Source organism: Oncorhynchus keta, chromosome 10 (genome assembly GCF_023373465.1).
Source record: "Oncorhynchus keta strain PuntledgeMale-10-30-2019 chromosome 10, Oket_V2, whole genome shotgun sequence".
NCBI classification, from domain to species: Eukaryota; Metazoa; Chordata; class Actinopteri; order Salmoniformes; family Salmonidae; genus Oncorhynchus; species Oncorhynchus keta.
In genome coordinates, this window is record NC_068430.1 from 70,004,460 (window position 1) to 70,021,390 (window position 16,931).

Genomic DNA, 16,931 nt, shown 5'->3' on the forward strand with positions numbered 1-16,931 from the left:
TGGCCTATTATGCAGTTGATTTTGAACTTAAAGGGGAACAATACAATTAAAACATACCTAGATAATTCTGAACGTTAACATGGAGAGAGGAAAATAACTTCTTTCTTTTAAATCTGTTTTATTACATAGTCCACTCATAAGTCCATGTGCAAAGCCTAGGCTACTGTGATGGGGTGTTTTATTTTTAGTTGCGTGGGAATCATAAAGTAGCATCAAATTCCACACTGTGTATCCAAATGGCCATTTTTTTTTTTTTTTTTTTTTTGGTTGGGCAGTGAATGGTACATAACTTCCTTGCTCGTCATCAGGCTATCTATCATGTAATCAAGTTAACTAAAGGGAAAGCTTCTGAATATAAGACACAGTTGAGGGGATATATTTGCACGGATGAGATTGTTGGCATGCTTGAATCTAGGAGTGTCAGTGAGGCCTGTTGTTTAAGTGTATTACATCCACATGGTGTTAGGCTCCCACCTGAACCAGGAATGCACTACGGCCTCTATTTATATCCAGTGTAGCTGAGAAAAATAAATAAATATTTGCACTGTTTTCCCTCGTCAAGCATCCGGATCTTACAGTGATTAGACAAAAATCTATATTTAAAGATTGGAGTGATTTGAGAATCTACAGTGAAATTATTTTAATAACACCATGTACACAACCACATGTTTTTTCTCCTGAAGTTTAGGCTGTTGTTTTTGGCTGTGCAGGAATTACTGACAAAAAGGCATTTGTCTTTTCCTAACTACATTTGTCTTTTCCTAACGTTTCCTAAACGTCTGAGAGCAAGACATTTATGTCAATACAGCCATTTCCATGATGTTTAAAACCGCTAAAACTGTCTGACTCCGACCCTGTTTCTGCAACCCACTTATCTCTCAAGTTGTTCGATTCCCAGAAGACTCATTTGTTCGATTCCCAGAAGACTCATTTGTTCGATGCTCAGAAGACTCATTTGTTCGATTCTCAGAAGACTCATTTGTTCGATTCTCAGAAGACTCATTTGTTCGATTCTCAGAAGACTCATTTGTTGTTTAGCCAAGTCTTTCTAAGAATTGTGTAAGATTTTGTACTTTTGATGGAGTTGAAATCGCTCAACAAGACAGTGTCGTTGTCTGAACAAGTCTGAGTGAGACGTCCTGAGTGAAATGGGTTGTCAAATTCTTTAGTGACAGATAAGCGTCCATTTTTGATCATTCAACACTCATGGAGTTCTCTGGACAATAAAAATATATACAGTGGCCTCAAAAAATTGATTTCCTTTTTTTCTACATTCTTTGCAATCCTATCTAGACCTATATGTTACTCCTCTTTCTTGACTCTAACAACAAAAACGGGTTGGTAGGTTGGTGTAACGATGTCCGCTGAGAGTCGGGAAGCAAGTTCAGGGAGTGAATACATTTAGTAAATAAACGAACATGCACAAAACAAGAAACACGGACAGCGCACCGACATGACACAGACACAGAAACAATAACGCCTGGGGAAGGGAGACATAACTAGGGCAGGTAACAGGTAATCATCAGCAGTCTGGTGACCTGGAGGCCAGAGAGGGAGTATATGTGACAGTTGGACGCCTGGCAGAGTTGTTTTGACCTGTTAGCCTGGTTGGGCTAAACGGAGCTGTCACTTCAGCACCCGTAATGTGAAGATTTACTATGTCTTAACTTATAGCCCAGGCCTAGCGTGAAATTAGTGACGGTATTAAAAATCCCAAACTCTTAACCTAAAGGCGAAGACAAATCAGACAGGCACGTTCGAGTCTAGGCAGGCATGGACTGTGGATTTCAACCCACTCCTTGCTGCTATTACATTATAGAGAGAGGATAAAGAGTGTCTCTGTCTGTATCCCAAATGGCAGACTATTCCCTACAGTTCACTACTTTTGACCAGGGTTGTGGTCAGGCGTAGTGCACTATATCGGGAATCGGGTGCCATTTGGGATGTAAATATAAAAATAGTATTGATATGTAGTTGAATACTAGCTTTAAACATGGGATTAGGTGTAACGGTTAGGTTACCCAACAGAAAAAGACATATAGTACTTGAACTCTGAGACATGCCACAATGTTTTCAACCGCCTCCCATCATCTCTCTGGCAGTTGTAATTAGTTGTTAAGAAAACTACCGAGGTGCTAAACAGGTGACAGTTATAAGCCCTCTGCAAATCTGGGGGCTGCTAAGGTTGCGTGAAGTATGGTGACAAGGTGCCAACATCACTCAGTGGTATTACTTTGGCTGGCAATGGTGATCTCCAAACACTGCATTTCTAACCAGACATTGCTTTAGGTAATCTTATGAATCCCTTGGCATTAGTCAAATAATGCCTAATGTTGATTTAGTGCATATGCCAGTGTCTAAAGATATTCCTTCACAAACAAACAGTGGGTTGTAGCCTATGAATCACATATGACTCTCTCTTGGCATAGACAAGACAGAAACTATGTTCCTCTGGTTGCTTCTGAAGACATGTGGTTGTAAACAATGTTTGGAAAAAGACTGAGAGATACTACATATTGTACCTACATGTTGCGTGTATCTTAAGAAATGCATGCAGCTTCGTGCTAGGTCCTCATCGTACTTGTAATCCTTTTTTTTTTTTTAAACAAACAGTAGAATATAATAGTTAGTCCTGCGAGAAGGAAATAATTTTCACAAAACATTTTTCATGTACTTTGTGGTTCAATCCAAGCTATTCAGTATGTAACTGATTGTGTGTGCATGAAGGTAATGTAAGGGGTTAGATATTCTGATGACTTCTTTGATGAATCACGGATTTGAATAGCGTCGAATACTATATGCCTTAGGACTATATGCCTTAGTAGGACTGCCATGAATCTCCTCCCACAATGCACTATGGTTAGTCATTTGGCCTCTGGGTGATGTTGAAACTAGGTCCCACTGAACACCTGTCCTGTACAGTGCCCTAAGTCCTATAGCATTAATTTGGCTATATCTTTTTATTTATTTTATATATATAAAGCATATTTTACCATTTACAAGATAAATATGTGTTTTCAGATTAGGCCTCGGTAGTTACAGACTGAAGCAACACTTAGTCTTAGTCCATTTTTGTTCTGCAGTGCCTCAAGATAAGACTGACTGGTTGAGTCACGCCTTGTAACAAATTGGGTACAAGATCCTGAAAACCACAATGCACCACAGACAGGGATTTACAGTTGTGTCAGTGAGCAGCAGCAGGCAGCTTACCTGTGAGATCCCCTAGTATCTTACCGTGTAGTCATTGTGAGATTAGCCTAAATGTTACAACCTCCACAGACACACAAGCATGCATGGTGAACCTTATAGCATGTCCCTGAGGAGCAGATAGGCCTATCTCTACTAACCTAACTACACTGAGTGTACAAAACATTAGGAACACCTTCCTAACATTGAGTGGCACCCACTTTCCCTCAGAACAGCCTACACTTGTCAGAGCATGAACTCTACAAGGTGTCGAAAGTGTTCCACATGAATGCTGGCCCATGTTGACTCCAATGCCTCCCACAGTTGTGTCAAGTTGGCTTGATGTCCTTGGGTGGTTGGACCATTTTTCATACACACAGGTGAGCCTGGCACCTACTACCATACCCCGTTCAAAGGCACTTAAATAGTTTGTCTTGCCCATTCACTCTCTGAAAGGCACACAAAAACAATCCACGTCTTAATTGTCTCAAGTCTTTAAAATCCTTCTTTAAGCTGTCTCATCCCCTTCACCTACACTGATTGAAGGGGATTTAACAAGTGACATCAATAAGGAATCATAGCTTTCACCTCAGTTCAACTGTCTATGTCATGGAAAGAGCAGGTGTTCCTAATGTTTTGTACACTCAGTGTATACAGTACCAGTCAAAAGTTTGGACACAGTTGCTCATTCAAGGGTTTTTCTTTATTTTTACTATTTTCTACATTGTAGAATAATAGTGAAGACATCATAACTATGAAATAATACATATGGAATCATGTAGTAACCAAAAAAGTGTTAAACAAATTAAAATATATTTTATATTTGACATTCATCAAAGTAGCCACCCTTTGCCTTGATGACAACTTTGCACACTTTTGGCATTCTCTCAACCAGCTTTATGAGGAAGTCACCTGGAAGGCATTTCAATTAACAGGTGTGCCTTGTTAAAAGTTCATATCTGGAATTTCTTTCCTTCTTAATGCATTTGAGCCAATCAGATGTGTTGTGACAAGGTAGGGGTGGTATACAGAAGATATCCCTATTTGATAAAAGACCAAGTCCATATTATGGTAAGAACAGATCAAATAAGCAAAGAGAAATGACATTCCATCAATACTTTAAGACATAAAGGTCAGTCAATATGGAACATTTCAAGAACTTTGAAAGCTTTTTCAAGTGCAGTCGCAAAAACCATCAAGCGCTGTGATGAAACTGACTTTCATGAGGACCACCACAGGAAAGGAAGACCCAGAGTTACCTCTGCTGCAGAGTAAAAGTTCATTAGAGTTACCAGCCTCAGAAATTGCAGCCCAAATAAATTATTCACAGATTTCAAGTAACAGACACATCGAATTGCTGCAAAGAAATCACTACTAAATAAGAAGAAACTTGCTTGGGCCAAGAAACACGAGCAATGGATATTAGACCAGTGGAAATCTGTCTTTTGGCCTGATGAGTCCAAATTTGATACTCCATTCCATCTAGTTTGCGCTTAGTGGGACTATCATTTGTTTTTCAACAGGACAATTACCCAAAACACACCTCCAGGCTGTGTAAGGGCTATTTGACCAAGAAGTAGAGTGATGGAGTGCTGCATCAGATGACCTGGCCTCTACAATCACCCGACCTCAACCCAATTGAGATGGTTTGGGATGAGTTGGACCGCAGAGTGCAGCAAGCAAGTGGACAAAGCAAAAGCAGCCAACAAGTGCTAAGTATATGTGGGAACTCCTTCAAGACTTTTGGAAAAGCATTCCAGGTGAAGCTGGTTGAGACAATGCCAAGAGTGTGCAAAGCTGTCATTAAGGAAAAGTGTGGCAACTTTAAAAATTCTAAAATCTAAAATATATTTTGATTTATTTAACATTTTTTTTGGTTACATGATTCCATATGTGTTATTTCATAGTTTTCATGTCTTCACTATTATTCTACAACATAGAAAATAGTATAAGTAAAGAAGAACCCTTGAATGAGTAAGTTTGTCCAAACTTTTGACTGGTACTGTAAGTCTGTGCTACTAAACCACAGTTTTGGGACATATTTCTGCGAAAACGAAGAGACTATATCAAATGGGGAAATTACAAGGAATATGCCAGGGGGTTTCGACTTGTGATGCTGAGGCTTGCATGGCATGGTATTTCATTCATGTGATGGAATTCTGAAGGGTATAAATCTCATGAGGTCGACAGAGTACATATGACTCACTTATGACCTGACCCTGTTTATTGCAATTTTGACATTTTAGTCATTTGGCAGAGTGGGATCCATTCCGGGACGTGTTAGGGAAGGATTTTTGGTGGAGCTTTCTCTCTCTCTCTCTCTCTCTCTCTCTCTCTCTCTCTCTCTCTCTCTCTCTCTCTCTCTCTCTCTTTCTTCCAGTAAGAATAATAAAACATTGAGTAAAATACATTTTTCAATCAACAATCACATAACTGCTTTTATGCAACTTTATACTTCATACAATAGTGATGCAAAATTGAATGAATATAATAACATATGAATCAGTTGCATTAACAATAGAAAGTATTCATAATTCATAATAATATAATCTACAATTAAGTAAATGTATCATTTTAACTTCTCACTAGGCCTATTTATTAAGTGATGAACACTATGTAGAACCCTTCTTGTCTTCCAAGGAACCCTTCTTGCCTTCCAAATAATCATCAAAGAACCCTTTCTTCCAAAAACCGCTCTTAGTGCAAAGGATTCTGAAAAAAATATCATACAAATTCAGACAGTGGAGAAAACGTATTTCAGCCCTGATTGTGGCACAGGCTTCAATCCAATTGTCCCATACAGGGGACAATAGATATCATTGCAGTCTGTGAAATACTGTATGTTTGAAGTACACATGAGGACTCACAGGATAGAGACCATTTAGATGCAATGATTACAGAAGGCTATATACACTATGTATACAAAAGTGTGTGGACACAAATTAGTGGCTATTTCAGCCACACTCGTTGCTGACAAGTGTATCAAATCGAGCACACAGCCATGCAATCTCTGTAGATAAACATTGGCAGAGAATGGCCTTACTGAAGAGCTCAGTGACTTTCAACCTGGCACCGTCATAGGATGACACCGCTCCAACAAGTCAGCTCATCAAATTTCTGCCCCGCTAGAGCTGCCCCGGTCAACTGTGCTGTTATTGTGAAGTGGAAACGTCTCAGAGCAGGTAGGCCACACAAGTTCACAACACAGGACCCCCGAGTGCTGAAGCACCTAGCTTGTAAAAATGGTCTGTCCTCAGTTGCAACACTCACTACCAAGTTCCAAACTCCCTTTGGATTTTTTTTATTTAACTAGGTATGTCAGTTAAGAACAAATTCTTATTTACAATGACAGCCTACCCCGGCCAAACCCGGACGACTCTGGGCCAATTGTGCACCACCCTATGGGACTCCCAATCCCAGCCAGTTGTGATACAGCCTGGATTCAAACCAGGGTGTCTGTAGTGATGCCTCTAGCGCTGAGATGCAGCGCCTTAGACTGCTGCGCCTCTCGGGAGTCCCAAATGTCAGCACAATAACTGTTTGTTGGGAGCTCCATGAAATGGGTTGCCATGGCCGAGCAGCCGCGCACAAGCCTAAGATCACTATGCAATGCCAAGTGTTGGCTGGAGTGATGTAAAGCTCACCGCCATTGGATTCCGGAGCAGTAGAAACACGTTCTCTAAATCACGCTTCACCATCTGGCAGTCCAACGGACAAATATTGGTTTGCCAGGAGAACGCTACCTGCCCCAATGTATACTGCCAACTGTAAAGTTTGGGGAAGGAGGAAAAATGGTCTGGGCTGTTTTTCATGGTTTGGGCTAGGCCCCCCCAGTGAAGGGAAATGTTAATGCTACAGCATACAATTACATTCTATATAATTCTGTGCTTCCAACTTTGCGGCAACAGTTTGGGGAAGACCCTTTCTTGTTTCAGCATGACAATGCCCCCGTGCACAAAGCGAGTCCCATACAGAAATTATTTGTTGAGATCAGTGTGGAAGAACTTGACTGGCCTGCACAGAGCCCTGACCTCAACCCCATCGAACACCTTTGGGATGAATTGGAACGCTGACTGCGAGCCAGGCTGTCATGCTCCGGGTGTGGAGTCAAATGCAGGAGACAGAGTTCAATGCTGTGCGTCTTTTAATAGCACCAACGCACCACAGGGTGCTCACAAAAGTTACGTTCCCAAACACAGGGAATCAAAAAATACAAAGGAAAAAATCACGACCAGGTACAAACACATACCTTTACAACAGAGCCGAAGGTTACAATGAAATAATCCCGCTCAACAACCAGGCGGGCCGGCTGTCTAATAAAGACAAACTTATTAACATGAACAGGTGCTACAAGGAGGGGGAGGAAAAACAATCAGTGGCAGCTAATAGGCCGGTGACGACGACCGCCGAGCTCCACCCGCCCGGGAAGGGGAAACACCCTCGGTCGGACTCATGACAGTACCCCCCCCCCTGACGCGCGGCTCCTGCAGCACGCCGACACCGGCCTCGAGGTCGCCCCAGAGGACGAGGTGCAGGGCGATCCGGATGGAGGCGATGGAAATCCCTCAACATGGATGGATCCAAGATGTCCCCCACCGGTACCCAGCACCTCTCCTCCGGACCGTACCCCTCCCAGTCCACGAGGTACTGCAGGCCCCTCACCCAGCGTCTCGAGTCCAGAATGGCCTGGATTGTGTACGCCGGGGACCCCTCGATGTCCAGATGGGGGGCCTGCACCTCCGGCACCTCACTGTCCTGCAGGGGACCAGCTACCACCGGCCTGAGGAGAGACACATGAAACGAGGGGTTAATACGATAATAGGAAGGGAGTTGTAATCGATAACACACCTCGTTTATTCTCCTCAGGACTTTAAAGGGCCCTACATACTGCGGACCCAGTTTCCGGCAGGGCAAGCGGAGAGGTAGGTGTCGGGTCGAGAGCCAGACCCTGTCCCCCGGTACAAACACGGGGGCCTCACTGAGGTGGCGGTCAGCACTCCTCTTCTGCCGTCCACTCGCTTGTCGTAGAGATTCCTGGAATTCGGCCCTCCAGGTCTCCTTGGAGCGCTGTACCCATTCCTCCACCGCAGGAGCCTCGGTCTGGCTCGGATGCCATGGTGCCAGGAACGGCTAGTACCCCAACACACACTGAAAAGGGGACACGTTAGTAGAGGAGTGGCGTAGTGAGTTCTGAGCCATTTCAGCCCAGGGAATGTATCGTGCCCACTCCCCTGGCCGATCCTGGCAATACGACCGCAGAAACCTACCCACCTCCTGGTTCATTCTCTCCACCTGCCCATTACTCTCAGGGTGATAACCGGAGGTCAGGCTGACAGAGACCCCCAAGCGTTCCATGAACGCTCTCCATACCAGAGACGTGAATTGGGGGCCCCGATCAGAAACGATGTCCTCCGGCACCCCGTAGTGCCGAAAGACATGGGTGAATAATGCCTCCGCAGTCTGTAGGGCTGTAGGGATACCGGGCAATGGGAGGAGACGGCAGGACTTAGAGAACCGATCCACAATCACTAGAACCGTGGTGTTCCCCTGAGACGGCGGAAGATCGGTCAGGAAATCTATGGACAGATGTGATCATGGCCACTGTGGAACGGGGAGGGGTTGTAGCTTCCCTCTAGGAAGGTGCCTAGGAGCCTTACTCTGAGCGCACATTGAACAGGAGGAGACATAACCTTTAACGTCCTTAGCCAACGTAGGCCACCAATACCTCCCCTGAAGGCTCCCCACTGTCCTCGTCACCCCAGGGTGACCCGAGGAGTGTAGGACGTGAGCCCACCGAATCAGTTTGTCCCGAACACCAAGCGGCACGTACCTTCGCCCCGCTGGACACTGAGGGGGCGCGGGTTCAACCCGTAACGCGCGCTCGATGTCCGAGCCCACCTCCCATACCACTGGGGCTACCAGCTTTGAGGCGGGAAGGATGGGAGTAGGTTCGGTGGACCCATCCTCCGTGTCGTAAAGGCGGGACAGTGCGTCAGCCTTCACGTTCTGGGAGCCTGGTCTATAAGACAAAGTAAACCGGAAACAGGTGAAGAACATGGCCCACCTTGCCTGACGTGGGTTAAGTCTCCTAGCTGCCCGAATATACTCCAGATTCTGGTGGTCAGTCCAGATGAGAAAGGGGTGCTTAGCCCCCTCAAGCCAGTGTCTCCACACCTTCAGAGCTCTAACCACCGCTAGCAACTCCCGGTCCCCCACATCATAGTTATGCTCCGCTGGGCTGAGCTTCCTTGAGAAGAAAACGCAGGGGCGGAGTTTTGGTGGCGTACCCGCCGAGCGCTGTGATAGCACGGCACCCACCCCAGCCTCGGACGCGTCCACCTCCACTATGAATGCTAGAGAGGGGTCCGGATGCGCCAACACGGGCGCATCAGTGAACAGCGCCTTCAACTTGTTGAATGCTCCGTTCGCCTCTGCTGACCACTGCAACCGCACCTGGCCCCCCTTCAGCAGTGAGGTAATGGGAGCCGCTATCTTGCCAAAACCCCGGATAAACCTCAGGTAGTAGTTGGCAAAACCCAAAAACCGCTGCACCTCCTTTACCGTGGTCGGAGTCGGCCAATTACGCACGGCCCTAATGCGGTCACCCTCCATCACTACCCCCGAAGTGGAAATGCGATATCCCAGAAAAGAGACGGCTCGTTTAGAGAACACGCATTTCTCAGCCTTGACTTAAAGGTCATGCTCCAGCAGTCTACCCCCTGCCCGCACAGGTCCCTGAGAATCTCGTCTCAGCCATTATTATTATTATTATTATTATTATTATTATTATTATTAAAAGATTGAAAAACGGGTGGAGCATTTTTTAACCCATACGGCATGACGAGGTACTCATAGTGGCCGGATGTAGTACTAAATGCGGTTTTCCACTCGTCTCCCTTCTGAATATGCACCAGACTATAGCGCTCCTGAGATCCAGTTTTGTGAAGAACTGCGCTCCGTGGAACGATTCCACCGCCGTAGCGATGAGAGGTAGAGGGTAACTATACCCCACTGTGATGGCGTTTAGACCTCTATAATCGATACACGGACGCAAACCTCCCTCCATTTTCCTCACAAAAAAGAAACTCGAGGAGACGGGTGAATTGGAGGGCCGAATGTACCCCTGTCCCAGCGACTCGGTGACATATGTCTCCATTGCCAACGTCTCCTCCTGGGACAGAGGGTCCACGTGACTCTTGGGAAGCGCAGCGTCTACCTGGAGATCTATCTTACAATCCCTTCCCGGTCGATAAGGTGGTAATTTAGTCGCTTTCACTTTACTGAAAGCGATTGCCAAATCGGCATGCTCGGGGGGAATGCACACCGTGGAACCCTGGTCTGGACTCTCCACCGACGTGGCACCGATGGAAACTCCCAAACACCTTCCAGAACACTCCTCTGACCACCCCTGGAGAACCCCCTGTCTCCACGAAATTTTAGGATTGTGCCGGGCCAGCCAGGGAGTCCCCAGCACCACTGGAAACGCAGGCGAATCAATAATAAAGAAACTGATACGCTCCCTATGATTCCCCTGCGTCACCATGTCCAGTGGGACCGTGGTCTCCCTGACCATCCCTGACCCTAATGGCCGGCTATCTAGGGAGTGCACGGGGAAAGGAGAATCTATCGGCACCAGCGGAACCCCTAACTTAAGGGCGAGTCCGCGATCCATAAATTTCCCAGCTGCGCCTGAATCGACTAGCACCCTATGCTGGGAAGAGGGGAAAAAGTGAAGGAAAAAGGTTAAGACAAACATGTGGCCAACAAGGGGTTCTGGGTGAGTTTGATGCTGACTCACCTGGGGTGACCGAGAAGCGTTCCGCCTGACATCTCTACTCCCAGACGGACCCCCCAGCACAGATCAGACGTGTGTCCTCTCCGACCACAGTTGGTGCAGGGAAGGCCTCCTCCTCCGGTACCCCTCGGCGCAGCCCCTCCCAACTCCATTTGAATGGGAGTGGAGGGGCTGGGTGGTGGAACGCACAGAACCCTCTCTGAACGCCCGCGGGCACCCAGCAGATTATCCAGTCGAATGGACATGTCAATCAGCTGATCCAGTGACAGAGTGGTGTCCCGACACGCTAGCTCCCGGGCGGACGTCCTCTCGGAGACTACACCTGTAGTGGTCCATAAGGGCCCTGTCGTTCCACCCAGATCCGGCTACCAAGGTCCGGAACTCCAGCGCGTAATCCTGGGCGCTCCTCTTCTCCTGCCTGAGATGAAATAGTCGTTCTCCCACCGCTCGGCCTTCTAGAGGGTGATCAAACACGGCACGGAAGCGGCAGGAAAACTCTGGGTAGTGCTCCCGCGCTGAGTCTGGGCCATTCCAGACTGCGTTCGCCCACTCCAGAGCACGACCCGTGAGGCAGGAGATGAGGACACTCACCCTCTCTGCTCCTGAGGGAGTGGGTCTGATGGTGGCCAGGTATAGCTCCAGCAGAAACCCCTGGCAACCCGCCGCCGATACATCATAAGCCCTCGGTAGCGTCAGACGGAGGGTGCTGGAGTCGGGAGATGGGGAGTCCGGAACCGTGGGTGCCGAAGGTGGAGAGAGGAGACCACTCATCTCCCATCTGTCCCTTCTCTCCATCACTTGATCCATCGCGGATCCGATCCGATGGAGGACGGTGGTGTGGTGGAGAACCCGTTCCTCCATCGATGGGAGAGGGTTGGCTGCTGCTCCTGCTGACTCCATTCGATTTGGTGGTGCGGGATTCTGTAATGCTCCGGGTGTCGTGGGTGTGGAGTCAAATGCAGGAGACTGAGTTCAATGCTGTGCGTCTTTAATAGCACCAACGCACCACAGGGTGCTCACAAAAGTTACATTCCCAAACACAGGGAATCAAAAAATACAAACGAAAACAATCACGACCAGGTACAAACACGTACCTTTACAACAGAGCCGAAGGTTACAATGAAATAATCCCACACAACAACCAGGCGGGCCGGCTGTCTCATAAAGACAAACTAATTAACATGAACAGGTGCTACCACTAAACATACAAGTATGACAATTGTGTACAATTTACACCACTATCAGTTAGTGGATTTTTGGGCAACAGGAGTCTCTGCTAATTAGTTATAGGATGACTAATAATGTAGTTGAATACACATCTAATAAGTTTCATTTTCCATTAATTACATGGCTATTATAATGTATTAATCAGTTGCACCATAATATCAAAATGCCTATGTAATTATATTATTCATTTAAGTTACTGTTTTACATTTCCATTCTTTATTTATGTTATCTGTTTATTTATTTTACCCCGGAAGTTATCGTCCAACTGGATATTTTCCCCGGATTAATCCAACATGGCCGCGTCCTTGTGATTTACGATACATGTACAGTCAAGCGCAAAAAAAAATTGAAAACATGCAGATCAAAGATGTATTAAAGTGGAATGTACGGGTGTCTATGCTGTATGCTTTCGGTATATGGACAATGCTTGGCACATACGGATATTATCAGTACACGGGGCGCAATGAAGAAAAGCCAGGTAGGCTGATCGCTTCACAGCAGCTCAGCTAACGTTGGCTAACTAACTTGCTAGCAGTCACAGTTTGTCTAGGTAGCTATTTATCTAAATATCAACACCATAGCTACAGATCACATTATATTACGGACTGTTATTGAACAAGCTGCCAATGATTTCTAATGGAAGTGCTTCCAAAGTTGGACAATATTGAATTTCCTTGACCTTGCAATTGTTGATAAACTCAAGCTAGACTTGTATCATAATTCAGCACAAATGTACCTTTTTATTAAATTACAAAATTGCATGTTTAGTAAATAATGTGTTCATCCTATCACCCTGCAGTCAAAGAAGAGAAGAAGGAACAACCTCCAAATCCTAGAGAAGTGACTATCCAAAGTCCACACATGAAAACCACCATCGTCTACAAGGAAAACTTTGTTCCTTATTCTACAAGAATCTACAATTTTGTCAGCTCGCTCAGTCGGGACTCTGCATCGGCTGACAGCCAAGACAATACAAAGTAATGGTGAAAAAGTGAAAATTGACATAAACTGATGCCATTGCCTGCCTAGGCTACCACATTTGAGATGTGTGTAGCAAAATACTTAGGAATTAACACTGTACATTGTACATTGAATATATCTCTGTGTAAAATACACTGACTGAAATATGTGTCACTTGTACAATGAACTGAAATGCCACAGTATCCCTCTGTTCGAGAACCCCTCTGCAAGCCTTGAAACCCTCTCTACCTACACTGCACATGTTCTCAATGCACAGTGAGGACAACATCTGGCTGTTGAACTTCTAGATATGGCAGTGATAACCTGTCCTGTGCATTGCTGCTGTATTACATTCAGTCCAATCATATTTTTGTTGCAAAAATCTGAAATAGGACCATAACCTTTATCCAACTAGCAGTGCGTCTGACAAGCTGGCCTATATCATGCATCATTTTCAGCACTTCAAGATTAAATCAATAAAAATTCTGTCAAATAAACTTAGTTTGTAGATTAAGTGCAACTGCTAATTCAATGTTTGCTGTTGTCTGTGTTGATCACAGTAATGTAATATCCATTTATCTGAGGACAAACTACACATTAGCCTGTTATGATCTGTGGATTGTGTCTGGATGATACAATTGGGGAAGTACCAGTACCACTCGCCACTTTTTAATTGGGGACAACTGTTAGCAGTAAAATATTTTACAGTTGAAAATGTTCATGATGTGAAGAGGGAATTCAATTCTTGAAGGGTAGTGAAAGTAGATTTTTTTTAAATGCCTCCTATCCTGCTGCGTTAGGTCTCCTTACCTGCTGCATTAGTTCTCCTTACCTGCTGTGTTAGTTCTCCTTACCTGCTGCATTAGTACTCCTTACCTGCTGCGTTAGTTCTCCTTACCTGCTGCGTTAGTTCTCCTTACCTGCTGCGTTAGTTCTCCTTACCTGCTGCATTAGTTCTCCTTACCTGCTGCATTAGTTCTCCTTACCTGCTGCGTTAGTTCTCCTTACCTGCTGCATTAGTTCTCCTTACCTGCTGCATTAGTTCTCCTTACCTGCTGCGTTAGTTCTCCTTACCTGCTGCATTAGTTCTCCTTACCTGCTGCATTAGTTCTCCTTACCTGCTGCGTTAGTTCTCCTTACCTGCTGCGTTAGTTCTCCTTACCTGCTGCGTTAGTTCTCCTTACCTGCTGCGTTAGTTATCCTTGCCTGCTGCGTTAGTTCTCCTTACCTGCTGCGTTAGTTATCCTTACCTGCTGCGTTAGTTCTCCTTACCTGCTGCATTAGTTCTCCTTGCCTGCTGCGTTAGTTCTCCTTGCCTGCTGCGTTAGTTCTCCTTACCTGCTGCGTTAGTTCCCCTTACCTGCTGCGTTAGTTCTCCTTACCTGCCTGCGTTAGTACTCCTTACCTGCTGCGTTAGTTATCCTTGCCTGCTGCGTTAGGTCTCCTTACCTGCTGCGTTAGTTCCCCTTACCTGCTGCGTTAGTTCTCCTTACCTGCCGCGTTAGTACTCCTTACCTGCTGCGTTAGTTATCCTTGCCTGCTGCGTTAGGTCTCCTTACCTGCTGCGTTAGTTCTCCTTGCCTGCTGCATTAGTTCTCCTTGCCTGCTGCGTTAGTTCTCCTTGCCTGCTGCATTAGTTCTCCTTGCCTGCTGCGTTAGTTCTCCTATCCTGCTGCATTAGTTCTCCTTACCTGCTGCGTTAGTTCTCCTTACCTGCTGCATTAGTTCTCCTTGCCTGCTGCATTAGTTCTCCTTACCTGCTGCGTTAGTTCTCCTTGCCTGCTGCGTTAGGTCTCCTTGCCTGCTGCGTTAGGTCTCCTTGCCTGCTGCGTTAGTTCTCCTTACCTGCTGCATTAGTTCTCCTTGCCTGCTGCGTTAGTTCTCCTTGCCTGCTGCGTTAGTTCTCCTTACCTGCTGCGTTAGTTCCCCTTACCTGCCGCGTTAGTTCTCCTTACCTGCCGCGTTAGTTCTCCTTACCTGCCGCGTTAGTTCCCCTTACCTGCTGCGTTAGTTCCCCTTACCTGCTGCGTTAGTTCTCCTTACCTGCTGCGTTAGTTCTCCTTACCTGCTGCGTTAGTTCTCCTTGCCTGCTGCGTTAGTTCTCCTTACCTGCTGCGTTAGTTCTCCTTACCTGCTGTGTTTAGTTCTCCTTACCTGCTGCGTTAGTTCTCCTTACCTGCTGCGTTCGTTCTCCTTACCTGCTGCGTTAGTTCTCATTACCTGCTGCGTTAGTTCTCATTACCTGCTGTGTTTAGTTCTCCTTACCTGCTGCGTTAGTTCTCCTAGCCTGCTGCGTTCGTTCTCCTTACCTGCTGCGTTAGTTCTCCTATCCTGCTGCGTTAGTTCTCCTTACCTGCTGCGTTAGTTCTCATTGCCTGCTGCGTTAGTTCTCCTTACCTGCTGCATTAGTTCTCATTGCCTGCTGCGTTAGTTCTCATTACCTGCTGCGTTAGTTCTCCTTACCTGCTACGTAAAGTTAATTCTGTCCATAGTTGAACTCCATCTAGCCGTCAGGATCACCACAACGGTACCTCAGATCCCCCCCAGGTCACCCTGCACTAGCGCTCGCTTTGTGTTCCAGCGCCTCCTGATTTACAAATGAAGCACTGGATAAAGCAGATGCTTCTTGAGCCCTACCACCAAGAGTAACTACAACTACTACATTTTAATCCCTGATGAAGGTTAAAGGCTGGTTAATAAAAATGTGTTTTTATCCACGTACAGTCAGGTCCAAAATGATTGACACCCTAAAGATGAACAAAAAGGACTGTATAAACTAAATAATACAAATATTCAGCTACAATATTTTATGCTCCCAAACAAATTTCAATTCTAATATTTTGTGCTAATACAATTGCTCAGAGAAAGGATAATGACACTGAGCCAACTCTGGATGGTTCTGACTTAGAATATGTGGACTACTACAAATACCTAGGTGTCTGGTTAGACTGTAGACTCTCCTTTCAGACTCACATTAAGCATCTCAAATGCAAAATTAAATCTAGAGTCAGCTTCCTATTTCGCAACAAAGCCTCCTTCACTCATGCTGCCAAAACTGACTATCCTACCAATCCTTGACTTCGGCGATGTAATTTACAAAATAGCCTCCACAACTCTACTCAGCAAACTGGATATAGTCTATCACAGTGCCATCCGTTTGGTGCCATCCGTAGGACATCTACTTTGTGCATGACACAAGTCATTTTTCCAACAATTGTTTACAGACATATTATTTCACTTATAATTCACTGTATCACAATTCCAGTGGGTCGGAGGTTTACATACACTAAGGTGACTGTGCCTTTAAACAGCTTGGAAAATTCCAGAAAATGATGTCATGGCTTTAGAAGCTTCTGGTGGTAGGCTAATTGACATAATTTGAGTCAATTGGAGGTGTACCTGTGGATGAATTTCAAGGCCTACCTTCAAACTCAGTGCCTCTGCTTGACATCATGGGAAAATCAAAAGAAATCAGCCAAGATCTCAGAAAAAAAAATTGTAGACCTCCACAAGTCATTCATCCTTGGGAACAATTTCCAAACACCCGAAGGTACCACGTTCATCTGTACAAACAATAGTGCGCAAGTATAAACACCATGGGACCACGCAGCTGTCATACCGCTCAGGAAGGAGACGCGTTCTGTCTCCTAGAGATGAACGTCTTTTGGTGCAAAATGTGCAAATTAATTCCAGAACAACAGCAAAGGACCGTGTGAAGATGCTGGTGGAAACGGGTACTAAAGTATCTATATCCACAGTAAAA

The 16,931-nt window shown here is 45.6% G+C and overlaps 2 long non-coding RNA genes across 2 annotated transcripts; one reads left to right on the forward strand and one right to left on the reverse strand.

Annotated features, from left to right (window-relative positions):
• Positions 1-12,489: 12,489 nt before the first annotated feature.
• On the forward strand, positions 12,490-13,700 carry LOC118389328 (uncharacterized). The gene is made up of 2 exons (XR_004826716.2): positions 12,490-12,686; positions 13,008-13,700. It is a non-coding gene; the product is annotated as an uncharacterized LOC118389328 (long non-coding RNA).
• A 140-nt stretch (positions 13,701-13,840) lies between these two features.
• On the reverse strand, positions 13,841-15,761 carry LOC127932311 (uncharacterized). Its single transcript, XR_008144798.1, has 3 exons — positions 14,860-15,761; positions 14,618-14,727; positions 13,841-14,506 (listed from the first exon to the last, which is right to left on the reverse strand). It is a non-coding gene; the product is annotated as an uncharacterized LOC127932311 (long non-coding RNA).
• Between the last annotated feature and the right edge of the window lie 1,170 nt (positions 15,762-16,931).